A 12,684-nucleotide genomic window follows, 5' to 3' on the forward strand; every position below is an offset into this window, starting at 1 on the left:
AAAATATTATAGTTAAGTAAAGATACCTTTTCAAGGTTGATGTTTGTTTTGTAGTATCTTTGTCAAGGATAGGCTTTGTGAAGGTCATTCGTGTATGTCCATTATAATATTACCATCAATAAACAAACATTTAGCTCTAGAAGCTAGTTCAGCGAGTGGTGTCAAGACTTGTGGTTGCCACCTTAGTTGGTAGCTTTGAAAAGTCGACCACCATAGTTGGTCTATAAAATGACGAGACTCGTGGTTACCACCTTAATTGGTTGCTTTGAAAGGCCAACCACTGTAGTTGGTTGGTAAAACGATAAGACTCACAGTTACCACCTTAGTTGGTATCTTCGAAAGGCCAACCACCATAGTTGGTTTGTAAAATGGCGAGACTCGCAGTTACCATCTTAGTTGGTAGCTTCGAATGGCTAACCAACATAGTTGGTCGATAAAACAACAAGGCTTACAGTTACCCCCTTAGTTGATAGCTTTGAAAGGCCGATCACCATAGTTGCTCAGTAAAATGACAAGATTCATAGTTACCATATTAGTTGGTAACTTTGAAAGGTGAACCATCATAGTAAAAGAAAAAGGACAATATGATAATTTGCACAAGAATTAGGAAAATGACTGCTTCTTGATAGCATATTTGTAGAAGCAAGCTTCATGATGATGAATCAAGTTGATTCAAGTAGTTTTGATGATGACAAAAATCCCAAGAGAATGATTTCAAGATTGAGTCAACAAGTTCAAGATCAAGATTAAATTCAAGTTTCATGAGAAGAAATCAAGAGGATTCAAGATTCAAGAGAAGTTTGATTTCAAGATTCAAGAGAAGATGAATTCAAGATTCAAGAGAAGAAATCAAGAAGACTTCACAAGGGAAGTATTGAAAATATTTTTCAAAAAACAAGCATAGCTCAATTTTGTTTTTCAAAAGAGTTTTTCTCAAAATTTTCTAAGTTACCAGAGTTTTTACTCTCTGGTAATCGATTACCAATTACTTATAATCGATTACCAGTGGCAAAGTTTGATTTCAAAAGCTTTTAACTGAATTTGCAACATTTCAATTGTTTTTTAAATGGTGCAATCGATTACAATATATTGGTAATTGATTACCAGTGTATCTAAACGTTGAAATTCAAATTAAATTATGAAAAGTAATATCTTTTCATAACATGATTTGTGTAATCGATTACATGGTTTTGGTAATCGATTACCAGTGACAAGTTTTGAATAAAAAGTCCAGAGATATAACTCTTCCAATGGTTTTCAAGTTTTTCTCAAGGTTATAACTCTTCCAATGATTTTCTTGAACATACATGAAGAGTCTATAAAAGCAAGACTTTGAATTGCATTTCAATAACTCTTACAATCCTTTTGAACATCTTTTTGAACTTCTTCTTCTTCTTCCTTTGCCCAAGAAGCTTTCTAAGTTTTCTGGTATCCAAACCTTGTTCTTTCACAGAAAACAAAAGTGTGCTATATCTTTTCATTCTCTTCTCCCTTTGCCAGAAAGAATTCAACAAGGACTAATTGCCTGAATTCTTTTTGTGTCTCTCTTCTCCCTTTTCCAAAAGAACAAAAGACTAACCGCCTGAATTCTTTTGCATCTCCCTTCTCCCTTTTCAAAGAATTCAAAAAGACACAGTCTGAGAATTCTTTTGATTCTTCCCATTCCCTTAAACAAAAGATTTCAAAGGACTAACCGCCTGAGATATCTTTGTCTTAACACATTGGAGGGTACATCCTTTGTGGTACAAGTAGAGGGTACATCTACTTGGGTAGTTGTTACTAAGAACAAGAGAGGGTACATCTCTTGTGGATCAGTTCAAGTGAAGGGTACATCCACTTGGTTGTTCAAAGAGAACAAGGGAGGGTACATCCCTTGTGGATCTTTGCTTGTAAAGGTTTTTACAAGGTTGAAAAGAAATCTCAAGGACCGCAGGTTGCTTGGGGACTGGATGTAGGCACGGGTTGTTGCCGAACCAGTATAAATTCTTGTGTTTGTCTTCTTCTTCCCTACACTCTTTAATTTCCGCTGTGCACTTTAATTATCCCTTTTACTTTTGGTTAAGTTTCTATTTTTGTTCTTTACTTTCTTAACATTATAGTAAAATCCTAATTGAATCTAGTAACATTAAGAAGGATAGATTTTTAATTAGTAAAGGTTCATTAATAATTAATTCAACCCCCCTTCTTAATTATTCCGAGGCCACTTGATCCAACAAGTGGTATTAGAGCAGGTATCTTGTAGAAATTTTAACAACTTCAAGATTCATGGCCTCTTCAAATTCTTTGTTTCCTGAAGGAAATTCCATCCATAGGCCACCTATCTTTAATGGTGAGGGTTACCACTATTGGAAAACCCGTATGCAGATTTTCATTGAAGCCATAGATTTAAACATTTGGGAAGAAATAGAAATAGGACCTTACATACCCACCGTAGTAGATGTAAGTACTAGCACCACAACACAAAAACCTAGAGACAAGTGGACTGAATAAGATAGAAAAAAAATCCAGTATGATCTTAAAGCCAAAAACATTATTACTTCAGCCCTAGGAATAGATGAGTATTTTAGAGTGTCTAATTGCACAAATGCAAAGGAGATGTAGGAAACTCTCCAACTTACACATGAAGGCACCACTGATGTGAAAAGATCTAGAGTCAATACCCTTACACATGAATATGAATTGTTTAGGATGAACCCTAATGAAAACATCCATAGCATGCAGAAAATATTCACACATATAGTCAACCATCTTGCCTCTTTACGAAGAATCTTCCCTAATGAAGATCTAATTAATAAAGTTTTAAGATGCTTAAGTAGGGAATGGCAGCCCAAGGTAACTGCTATTTCTGAAAGTAAAGATCTTTCCTCTATGTCTCTTGCTACTTTTTTTGGAAAATTACAGGAACATGAAATGGAACTCCAACGTCTTAATCAAAATGAAGAAACTGACAAAAAGAAAAGAAGTATAGCACTTAAAGCCTCTTCATCAATGCAAGAAGAAAATGAAGAAGAAGAATCAAAAGATGAAGAAGACTTCTCACTCTTTGTGAAGAAGTTTCAAAAATTTGTCAAGAAGAGAAGAATCGAGAGGCGTCAGAACTTCAACAATGGAAGAAGATCTCAAGAAGACTCTCAAATTATTAGATACTACAAATGCAACCAACTTGGTCACATCAAAGCAAATTGTCCCTCAAATGATGAATGGCCTGAGAAGAGTGATAAGAAAAGGTATAAAGAAAGAAGGACCAAAAAGGCTTACATTGCATGGGATGACAATGACTCATCCGATGGTTCAGAGAAGGATATCAACCTTCTAACCAAGGGCTATGAGAGTGATGAGAACATCTCTCAAGAAGATTAAGCAAAAAGTAAAAGTATGACTTCCATCTTTGAAGATCTAGACACTTTAATCAATTAAAAGGTAACATCAAAACCATTCTCTTTTAAAATTTATTTTGATTGAAAATTTTCCTTTCAATTAATTTGATTATGATGACTAACAAAATTTTATTTGTTTGTCTTGATTGATTGAAATTGTGAGTTCTTTTAAAATTTATTTTGATTGAAATTTTCCTTTCAATTAATTTGATTATGATGACTAACAAAATTTTATTTGTTTGTCTTGATTGATTGAAATTGTGAGTATGTGTTTATATGTTTTTGATTGAGTTAATTTTCTTTCTTAAAGCATGAAGTTTCTTTTCAAATATTTGATAATGTCTATGATCATTATTCTTCAATACTTGTGTTGATTATTTTGATATAATTGAATATATACAATAATTTTTTTAAAATGATTATGCATGATTTTGAATGTGATATGTTAATTACTTGCTTAAATTTTTTTTTAAAAATGTTTTCAAGAATTTAATTTTATATATATTTATTTTAAAAAAAGTATTTTGACTTTCATTCAAATCCTTTTTCCTTAAGAGTCTTTTAGCATTTAGGTTTGGCTGAAATACTCTCTAGTAATCAATTACAACAATAGTGTAATCGATTACAGGCAGTTAAGAAGGGTGTAATCGATTACCAAATACTGTAATCGATTATAACGCGTCCCTGCCCCTATATATTCAAAATTCAAAATCAGAAATCTGCAACTTCTCATTTTCTCGCGAACCCTCGTTCCCAATTCATCTTTCTGCCACATCTCACTCATTTCTTGTCCAAATCACTCCCCACAAAGCCCAAACTTCATCTTTTTTCATTCTCTTTCACTTAAACCGATTGAAAATTCAAATAACTCCCTCAAATGCCTGAACCATCAAAGAAGCGCAAGGGTTCTTCGAGTCGAAGCCAACGACATTCCGAGGCTCAAGAAACGCAGATTCCCTCCTCCATTTCCTCTTCCTCATTGTTCTCATCAGAAGAACAACGGATACGGTACACAAATCTTTTCTCTTCTTGTTCCATTATAGATCCAAAATTCATTGACATGGATTTCTTTTCCAATGAGAGTTTTGAATGCATTCAGGCATTTCAGAACTCAAACCTCATTCCTTTCATGTCTTTAAAATTGCCTGTTTATTCTGAATTAGTTAAAGCTTTCTATACTAATGTCAAAATTCAAGAAAGCACTTTGATCTCTGAGGTTTATGGGATAAAAATGGTCATTGACCAATCCCTTTTCTATGACTTGACCCAATTATCTAGTGAAGGTGTACCATTTGAAGGTACACTGAATGATGATTGGAAATTTGATTTCTCTGTGCATGATGCCCGCCGGTTGGTTTGAACCAACCAAGAGGATATGACTGGAAGGCTTCTTGCTGGATCATTGGCTTTTGAAAGCCATATCCTTCACTATCTCATTGTGTGTATTTTACTTCCAAGATCTTCAAACCTTGCTCAGGTTTCTGAAGAAGATCTTATAGTCATGTGGGCTTTTCATACCGGCCGACAAATTGATTTGGCACACTTAGTTCGATATCGCATGCATAAGGCATTGCGATTAAATGCTCCATTGCCATATCCACACCTGGTCACTCTTTTCCTTCAACACTTTAACATCCCTCTTGATTCTGAACCTTATGTTCCAATCAAGACATCCTTCTTAATCAGTGCTGCTATGATTGCATCTTTTGGTTACCACAAAGAGCATGATGGCTCTTGGGTAAAAAAGTGTGCTCAACCCATTGATGATGAAGGACACTTGCCAGTTGGAGAGGATTCCTCTCTTCTTTAGAGGATTTTGGATAGGTTTGATGGTCTTCAAACCTATGATGGTGAAAGGTTTGATGCTTTGGAATTACAAGTGGACATGCGATTCGATGAGATGGACTCAAGGATCACCAAGGTTGAAGGAGATGTCACTTACATCCGCACATGCTTTGATCTACCATCACCACCACCACCATCGTCTTAGACTTTATTAATCTTTAGTATTATTAGTACTTTGATTTCTAGCCGTGTATTTGGCTATATTATTATGACATTTGAACATTTAGTATTTCTTTTAGTATTTGCTTAGTATGACTGAACATTTATGAATTATGTTATATGACTATGTGGTTTACATTTTAATATGGTTTATTCATGTCTTGCTTCATGATTAGTTTAGAATCTATTATGATTAATTTACAATGGATAATAAGTGTATGTTTTTAAATCATGTATGCTTTACGCACTTTAGCTTTTTGTTGATGCCAAAGGGGGAGAGAAAATAGGGATTAAATCAAGAACTCATATAATTAAGTAATTTAATTTCAAGTGAAGCTTAAACTCAAAACAAAGGGGGAGAATATGGAGAATTAAGTGAGTGGTCGACTAGGAAAAAGAATGTGTATGTGTTTCTTGATTTCAGGGTTGTCATCATCAAAAAGGGGGAGATTGTAGAAGCAAGCTTCATGATGATGAATCAAGTTGATTCAAGTAGTTTTGATGATGACAAAAATCCCAAGAGAATGATTTCAAGATTGAGTCAACAAGTTCAAGATCAAGATTAATTTCAAGTTTCATGAGAAGAAATCAAGAGAATTCAAGATTCAAGAGAAGTTTGATTCCAAGATTCAAGAGAAGATGAATTCAAGATTCAAGAGAAGAAATCAAGAAGACTTCACAAGGGAAGTATTGAAAAGATTTTTCAAAAAACAAACATAGCACAATTTTGTTTTTCAAAAGAGTTTTTCTCAAAATTTTCCAAGTTACCAGAGTTTTTACTCTCTGATAATCGATTACCAATTACCTGTAATCGATTACCAGTGGCAAAGTTTGATTTCAAAAGCTTTTAACTGAATTTGCAATGTTCCAATTGTTTTTTAAATTGTGTAATCGATTACAATATCTTGGTAATTGACTACTAGCGTATCTGAAAGTGAAATTCAAATTAAATTGTGAAGAGTCATATAGCAAGTTTCATGATGATGAATGAAGATTGATTCAAGGTGTTTTGATGATAACAAAGATGATGACAAAAAGCCCAAGAGAATGATTTCAAGATTGAGTCAAGAACAATTCAAGATGTGAGCGTATGTATACATGATTTTGATGATGTCAAAAGAAGAATTAAACAAGGCTCGTTTTGCTTCAAGATTAATACAAGATTGTTTCAACAAACAAAGCCTTGATTCAAGATTTCTTCAAGATCAAGCCTTGCCTCACAATGAAAGGTTTCAAGTCATTCAAGGTACATGTAATCGATTACCAATACATGTAATCGATTACCAATGGTTTGAAAGTGTGTAATCGATTACACATCATATGTAATCAATTACCAGAGACTCTGAACGTTGGGAATTCAAATTTTAAATGAAGGGTCACAACTGTTCAAGAAAAACAACTGTGTAATCGATTACACTAATTCTGTAATCAATTACCAGAGAGGATTTTCAAGGAATATCGCCAACAGTCACATCTTTTCATTAGATTTGTGAATGGCCATCAAAGGCCTATAAATAGGTGACTTGGGCACGAATTTTATGCAGAGAGTTTTGCTTGGCAAAAATGTCTTATCCTCTCAAAAGACAATAAGAGAGATTCCAAAAGAACTTCATTGTCAAATGCTCTCTCAAGAAATCCTTGATCAAACACTTGCAAAATCTATAAGGATTATTACATGATCTTCATTGTAATATTCTTCTCTTGAAGAGAGAATTCTTCTTCCATTCTTCTTATTCAATGAGATTGGTTAAGAGACTGTGAGTCTCTTGTTGTAAAGGATTCCTGAACACAAGGGATGGGTTGTCCCTGTGTGGTTCAGACTTTGTAATGGATTTTACAAAGATAGTGGAAATCTCAAGTGGGTTGCTTGAGTACTGGACGTAGGCACGGGTTGTGGCCGAACCAATATAAAACTGTGTTTGCATTCTCTCTTCCCTTATCTCATTTATGTTATTGCAATCAATTTTGCCTTGCATGTTTATAGAACATTATTAAATTGATTGTTGTTGCTTCTTCTGCATTCTAAGCCTATCCCTCTTAAGATTATTTAGGCCACAAGGTCCAACACAAGAATCAAGAGAAAGATTCAAGATAAGTTTCAAGTTTCAAGTTTTCAAGAATCAAGAATCAAGAATCAAGAATCAAGAATAATCTAGAACAAGATTCAAGAATCAAGAAAAGACTCAATCAAGATAAGTACTAAAATTTTTTTCAAAACATTGAGTAGCACATGAAGTTTTCACAAAAGCTTTTACCAAAGAGTTTTTACTCTCTGGTAATCGATTACCAATTTACTGTAATCGATTACCAGTGGCAAGTTTTGTTTTCAAAAAGCTTTCAACTGAATTTACAACGTTCCAATCAATTTCAAAATGGTGTAATTGATTACAATATATTGGTAATTGATTACTAGTGTATTTGAACGTTGAAATTCAAATTCTAATGTGAAGAGTCACATCCTTTCACAAAAGTGCTTTGTGTAATCAATTACAATGATTTGGTAATCGATTACCAGTGATAAGTTTTGAATAAAAATCAAATGATGTAACTCTTCCAATGGTTTTCAAGGTTTTCTAAAGGTTATAACTCTTCTAATGGTTTTCTTGACAAGATATGCAGAGTCTATAAAAGCAAGACCTTGATTTTCATTTTAAAAACATTCAATTCATTTCAAAACAATCATTACAATCCTTTACAACCTTTGAATCTCTTTGAACATCTTCTTACATTTCTTCTTCTTCTTCCTTTGCCAAAAGCTTTCTAAAGATTTCTGATTTTCTAAACCTTGAAAACAAAAAGTGTGTTATTCATCTTTTTCATTCCCTTCTCCCTTTGCCAAAAAAAATTCGCCAAGGACTAAACGCATGAATTCTTTTTGTGTCTCTCTTCTCCCTTTTCCAAAAGAACGAAGGACTAATCGCCTGAATTCTTTTGTGTCTCTCTTCTCCCTTTGACAAAAAGAATTTGCCAAGGACTAACCGCCTGAATTCTTTTTGTGTCTCTCTTCTCCCTTTTCCAAAAGAACAAATGACTAACCGCCTGAATTCCTTTGTGTCTCCCTTCTATCTTGTCAAAGAATTCAAAACGACACAGTCTAAGAATTCTTTTGATTCTTCCTTTTCCCTAAAACAAAAGATTTCAAAGGACTAACCGCCTGAGAATTCTTTTGTTTCCCCTTCACAAAGTTTCGAAGGACTAACTGCCTGAGAACTTTGTCTTAACACATTGGAGGGTACATCCTTTGTGGTACAAGTAGAGGGTACATCTACTTGGGTTGTTGTGACTGAGAACAAAAGAGGGTACATCTCTTGTGGATCAGTTCTAGTGGAGGGTACATCCACTAGGTTGTTCAAAGAGAACAAGGGAGGGTACATCCCTTGTGGATCTTTGCTTGTAAAGGACTTTACAAGGTTGAAAACAAATCTCAAGGATCGCAGGTCGCTTGGGGACTGGATGTAGGCACGGGTTGTTGCCGAACTAATATAAAACTCTTGTGTGTGTCTTCTTCTTCCCTACACTTTTTATTTCCGTTGTGCACTTTAATTAGCGCTTTTACTTTTGATTAAGTTTCAATTTCTATTCTTTACTTTCTTAACAATATAGTAAAAGCCTAAGAAGGATTAGATTTTTAATTAGTAAAGGTTCAGTAATAATTAATTCAACCCCCCCTTCTTAATTATTCCGAGGCCACTTGATCCAACAAAAATGCTTTGTGTAATCGATTACATGGTTTTGGTAATCGATTACCAGTGACATGTTTTGAATAAAAAGTCAAGAGATATAACTCTTCCAATGGTTTTCAGGTTTTTCTCAAGGTTATAACTCTTCCAATGATTTTCTAGACTAGACATGAAGAGTCTATAAAAGCAAGACCTTGACTTGCATTTCAATAACTCTTACAATCTTTTTGAACATCTTTTTGAACTTCTTCTTCTTCTTCCTTTGCCCAAAAAGCTTTCTAAGTTTTCTGGTTTCCAAACCTTGTTCTTTCACAGAAAACAAAAGTGTGTTATATCTTTTCATTCTCTTCTCCCTTTGCCAAAAAGAATTCAACAAGTACTAATCGCCTGAATTCTTTTTGTGTCCCTCTTCTCCCTTTTCTAGAAGAACAAAGGACTAACTGCCTGAATTCTTTTGTGTCTCCCTTCTCCCGTTTCAAAGAATTCAAAAAGACATAGTCTGAGAATTCTTTTGATTCTTCCCTTTCCCTTAAACAAAAGATTTCAAAGGACTAACCGCCTGAGATATCTTTTATTTCCCCTTCACAAAGATTCAAAGGACTAACCGCCTAAGAACTTTGTCTTAACACATTGGAGGGTACATCCTTTGTGGTACAAGTAGGGGGTACATCTACTTGGGTTATTGTTACTGAGAATAAGAGGGGGTACATCTCTTATGGATCAGTTCAAGTGGAGGGTACATCCACTTGGTTGTTCAAAGAGAATAAGGGAGGGTACATCCCTTGTGGATCTTTGCTTGTAAAGGTTTCTACAAGGTTGCAAAGAAATCTCAAGGACCGCAGGTTTCTTGGGGACTGGATGTAGGCACGAGTGTAGAAGCAAAGCTTCATGGTGAATCAAAGGTGATTCAAAGGTGTTTTGATGATAACAATGATGATAACAAAAGATGATGACAAAGGTGATGACAAAAAGCTCAAAGAACAACTCAAGTGACTCAAAGATCAATCAAAGAACAACTCAAGTGACTCAAAGATCAATCAAAGAACAACTCAAGTGAATCAAGAATAATTCAAGAGTTCAAGATAAGAATCAAGAAGAATTCAAGACTCAAGAAGAAAGTTAAGAGTCAAGAATCAAGATTCAAGGTTCAAGATCTCAAAAATCAAGATCAAGATTCAAGACTCAAGATTCAAGAATCAAGAGAAGGCTTAATCAAGATAAGTATAAAAAGTTTTTCTCAAAAATTGAGTAGCACATGATTTTTCTCAAAACATGTTTACCAAAGAGTTTTTACTCTCTGGTAATCGATTACCAGATTGTTGTAATCGATTACAAGTAGCAAAATTGTTTTGAAAAAGTTTTCAAATTGAATTTACAACGTTCCAATTAATTTCAAAAAGCTGTAATCGATTACAATGTTTTGGTAATCGATTACCAGTCCCTTTGAACGTTGAAATTCAAATTCAATGTGAAGAGTCACATCCTTTCACATAAAAGCCTTGTGTAATCGATTACACTGATTTGGTAATCAATTACCAGTGACTATTTCTAAATAAATCAAAAGATGTAACTCTTCAAAAAGGTTTTGACTTTTTCAAATTGGTTTTAAGTTTTTCTAAAAGTTGTAACTCTTCTAAATGGTCCTCTTGGCTGTTGGATCGAGTGGCCTCAGAATAATTAAGAAGGGGGGGTTGAATTAATTATTCCTAAACCTTTACTAATTAAAAATTACTCTTTTAAGGCTTTTACTAAATTGTTAAGAGAATGAGGAGTAGAAGAGGAACTTAACAGAAAGTAAAAGCGGAAATTAAATGCACAGGGGAAAGTAAAAGAGTAGGGAAGAAGAAAACAAACACACAAGAGTTTTTATACTGGTTCGGCAACAACCCGTGCCTACATCCAGTCCCCAAGTGACCTGCGGTCCTTGAGATTTCTTTCAACCTTGTAAAAATCCTTTTACAAGTAAAGATCCACAAGGGATGTACCCTCCACTAGAACTGATCCACAAGAGATGTACCCTCTCTTGTTCTCAGTCAAACCCAAGTAGATGTACCCTCTACTTGTACCACAAAGGATGTACCCTCCAATGTGTTAAGACAAAGATCTCAGGCTGTTAAACCTTTGATACTTTGTGAATAGGGATACAAAAGAATTCTCAGGCGGTTAGTCCTTTGAACACTTTTGTATTAGGGAATGGGAAGAATCAAAAGAATTCTCAGGCTGTGTCGTTTTGAATTCTTTGACAAGGGAGAAGGGAGACACAAAAGAATTCAGGCGGTTAGTCTTTCGCTCTTTTGGAAAAGGGAGAAGAGAGACACAAAAAGAATTTAGGCGGTTAGTCCTTGGCGAATTCTTTTTGGCAAAGGGAGAAGAGAATGAAAAGATGAATAGCACAAGTTTTCAAGGTTTAGAAAACCAGAAAACTTCAGAAAATTTTGGTACAAAGAAGAAGAAGAAGTTCAAAGAGATTCAAGGCTTGTAAAGGATTGATCAAATGAATGTGAAAAGTATTCAAGATTGATTGAAATGAAAAACAAAGCCTTGCTTTTATAGACTCTTCATGTCTGATCAAGAAGACCATTTAGAAGAGTTATAACTTTTAGAAAAACTTAAAACCAATTTGAAAAGTCAAAAACCCTTTTGAAGAGTTACATCTTTTGATTTATTCAGAAACAGTCACTAGTAATCGATTACCAAATTAGTGTAATCGATTACACAAAGCTTTTGTGTGAAAGGATATGACTCTTCACTTTTGAATTTGAATTTCAACGTTCAAAGGCACTGGTAATCGATTACCAAAACATTGTAATCGATTACAGCTTTTTGAAAATAATTGGAACGTTGTAAATTCAATTTGAAAACTTTTTCAAAACAATTTTGCTACTGGTAATCGATTACAACAATCTGGTAATCGATTACCAGAGAGTAAAAACTCTTTGGTAAAAGGTTTTGTCAAAAACTCATGTGCTATTCAAAGTTTTGAAAAACTTTTTAATACTTATCTTGATTGAGTCTTCTCTTCATTCTTGAATCTTGAGTCTTGAATCTTGATCTTGATTCTTGAGATCTTGAACCTTGAATCTTGATTCTTGTCTCTAGACTTTCTTCTTGAGTCTTGAATTCTTCTTGATTCTTATCTTGAACTCTTGAATTTTTCTTGATTGATCTTTGAGCTTTTTGTCATCATCTTTTGTTATCATCATTGTTATCATCAAAACACCTTTGAATCACCTTTGATTCACCATAAATCTTTGCTTCTACAAGAGGACCATAGCTCTTCAAAAAGGTTTTGACTTTTTCAAATTGGTTTTATGTTTTTCTAAAAGTTGTAACTCTTCTAAATGGTTCTCTTGGTCAAACATGAAGTGTCTGTAAAAACAAGGCTTTGATTTGCTTTTAAAATATATCATTCATTTCAATCTTTAACACTTATTCATACAATCCTTTACAAGGCTTGAATCTCTTTGAATGTCTTCTTCTTCTTTGTACCAAAATCTTTCTGAAGTTTTCTGGTTTTCCAAACCTTGAAAACTTGTGTTATTCATCTTTTTCATTCCCTTCTCCCTTTGCCAAAAAGAATTTGCCAAGGACTAACCGCCTGAATTCTTTTTGTGTCTCTCTTC

The sequence above is a fragment of the Glycine max genome, chromosome 14 (assembly GCF_000004515.6).
Source record: "Glycine max cultivar Williams 82 chromosome 14, Glycine_max_v4.0, whole genome shotgun sequence".
NCBI classification, from domain to species: Eukaryota; Viridiplantae; Streptophyta; class Magnoliopsida; order Fabales; family Fabaceae; genus Glycine; species Glycine max.